Source organism: Carex rostrata, chromosome 5 (genome assembly GCF_964058835.1).
Source record: "Carex rostrata chromosome 5, lpCarRost1.2, whole genome shotgun sequence".
Classification (NCBI taxonomy): Eukaryota; Viridiplantae; Streptophyta; class Magnoliopsida; order Poales; family Cyperaceae; genus Carex; species Carex rostrata.
Window position 1 is genome coordinate 62501 of NC_135922.1, and position 2500 is coordinate 65000.

Below are 2500 nucleotides of genomic sequence, written 5' to 3' on the forward strand. Positions count from 1 at the left end.
ATAGGGGAATATGCATTTTGGGTCTCCAGCCACGCCCAGGGTTACCACCCCCTGGAAATCCCCCAGGTTTACCCCCCATTTTATGTGGATGCATAGATTCAGACCGCCCTGCTCCCGCGCTTTTGGCCATTTTTGCCCAACGTTAGCCGCTTCGGCGTGCCGCTGGACTGTTTTCGGGCCTTTTTCACCGACGCTTGGCCGTATCCGCTTAGGTTTCCCCAACGCTTGGCCGCATCCGCTTAGTTTTCCCCCGCTGGACTGTTTTCGGGTCACTTTTGCCCAACGTTAGCGGCTTCCGCTTGCCGCTGGACTGTTTTCGGGCCCTTTTTCACCGACCCTTGGCCGTATCCGCTTAGTTTTCCCCAACGCGTGGCCGCATCCGCTTAGTTTTCCCCCGCTGAACTGTTTTCGGGTCACTTTTGCCCAACGTTAGCCGCTTCCGCTTGCCGCTGGACTGTTTTCGGGCCTTTTTCACCGACGCTTGGCCGTATCCGCTTAGTTTTCCCCAACGCTTGGCCGCATCCGCTTAGTTTTCCCCCGCTGGACTGTTTTCGGGTCACTTTTGCCCAACGTTAGCGGCTTCCGCTTGCCGCTGGACTGTTTTCGGGCCCTTTTTCACCGACCCTTGGCCGTATCCGCTTAGTTTTCCCCAACGCGTGGCCGCATCCGCTTAGTTTTCCCCCGCTGAACTGTTTTCGGGTCACTTTTGCCCAACGTTAGCCGCTTCCGCTTGCCGCTGGGCTGTTTTCGGGCCATTTTTCCCCAACACTTGGCCGTATCCGCTTAGTTTTCCCCAACGCGTGGCCGCATCCGCTTAGTTTTCCCCCGCTGAACTGTTTTCGGGTCACTTTTGCCCAACGTTAGCCGCTTCCGCTTGCCGCTGGGCTGTTTTCGGGCCAATTTCCACCGACACTTGGCCGCATCCGCTTAGTTTTCCCCAACGCGTGCCCGCATCCGCTTAGTTTTCCCCCGCTTAACTGTTTTCGGGTCAGTTTTGCCCAACGTTAGCCGCTTCCGCTTGCCGCTGGGCTGTTTTCGGGCCAATTTCCACCGACTCTGGGCCGGATCCGCTTAGTTTTCCCCAACGCTTGGCTGCATCCGCTTAATTTTCCCCAGCTGAACTGTTTTCGGGTCACTTTGTCCCAACGCTAGCCGTTTCCGCTTGCCGCTGGACTGTTTTCGGGCCATTTTCCACCGACTCTTGGCCGTATCCGCTTGGTTTTGCCCAACGCTTGGCTGCTTCCGCTTAATTTCCCCCAGCTGAACTGTTTTCGGGTCACTTTTGCCCAACGTTAGCCGTTTCCGCTTGCCGCTGGACTGTTTTCGGGCCATTTTTCACCGTCACTTGGCCGTATCCGCTTAGTTTTCGCCAACAATTGGCTGCATCCGCTTAATTTTCCAAGCTATACTGCTTTCGGGTCAGTTTTGCCCAACGTTAGCCGCTTCCGCTTGCCGCTGGGCTGTTTTCGGGCCATTTTCCACCCACGCTGGCACCGACGGGGCCATGTACACCCACGCGCGTGTACATGAGGGGGCACCCATTTTTGAAAACCTTGCCCCCCTATAGGGGAATATGCATTTTGAGGCTCTAGCCACGCCCAGGGTTACCACCCCCTGAAAATCCCCCAAGTCGAAATCACCCATGTAAAATATTCAAAAAAATCTGAAAAAATCACATAAAATTTATAAAATCAAATAAATTCAAAAAAAAAAAAAAAAAATTCAAAAATTCAAAAAAAATTCAAAAAATTCAAAAAAATTCAAAAAAATTCAAAAATTTCAAAAATTCAAAAAAAGTCCAAAAACCCAAAAAAACTTCAAAAATTTCAAAAATTCAAAAAAATTTCAAAAAAAATTTCAAAAATTTGCCCCGCTGAACTGTTTTCGGGTCAGTTTTGCCCAACGTTAGCCGCTTCCGCTTGCTGCTGGACTGTTTTCGGGCCAATTTCCACCGACTCTTGGCCGTATCCGCTTAGTTTTCCCCAACGCGTGGCCGCATCCGCTTAGTTTTCCCCCGCTGAACTGTTTTCGGGTCACTTTTGCCCAACGTTAGCCGCTTCCGCTTGCCGCTGGGCTGTTTTCGGGCCAATTTCCACCGACACTTGGCCGCATCCGCTTAGTTTTCCCCAACGCGTGCCCGCATCCGCTTAGTTTTCCCCCGCTTAACTGTTTTCGGGTCAGTTTTGCCCAACGTTAGCCGCTTCCGCTTGCCGCTGGGCTGTTTTCGGGCCATTTTTCCCCAACACTTGGCCGTATCCGCTTAGTTTTCCCCAACGCGTGGCCGCATCCGCTTAGTTTTCCCCCGCTGAACTGTTTTCGGGTCACTTTTGCCCAACGTTAGCCGCTTCCGCTTGCCGCTGGACTGTTTTCGGGCCAATTTCCACCGACTCTGGGCCGGATCCGCTTAGTTTTCCCCAACGCTTGGCTGCATCCGCTTAATTTTCCCCAGCTGAACTGTTTTCGGGTCACTTTGTCCCAACGCTAGCCGTTTCCGGTTGCC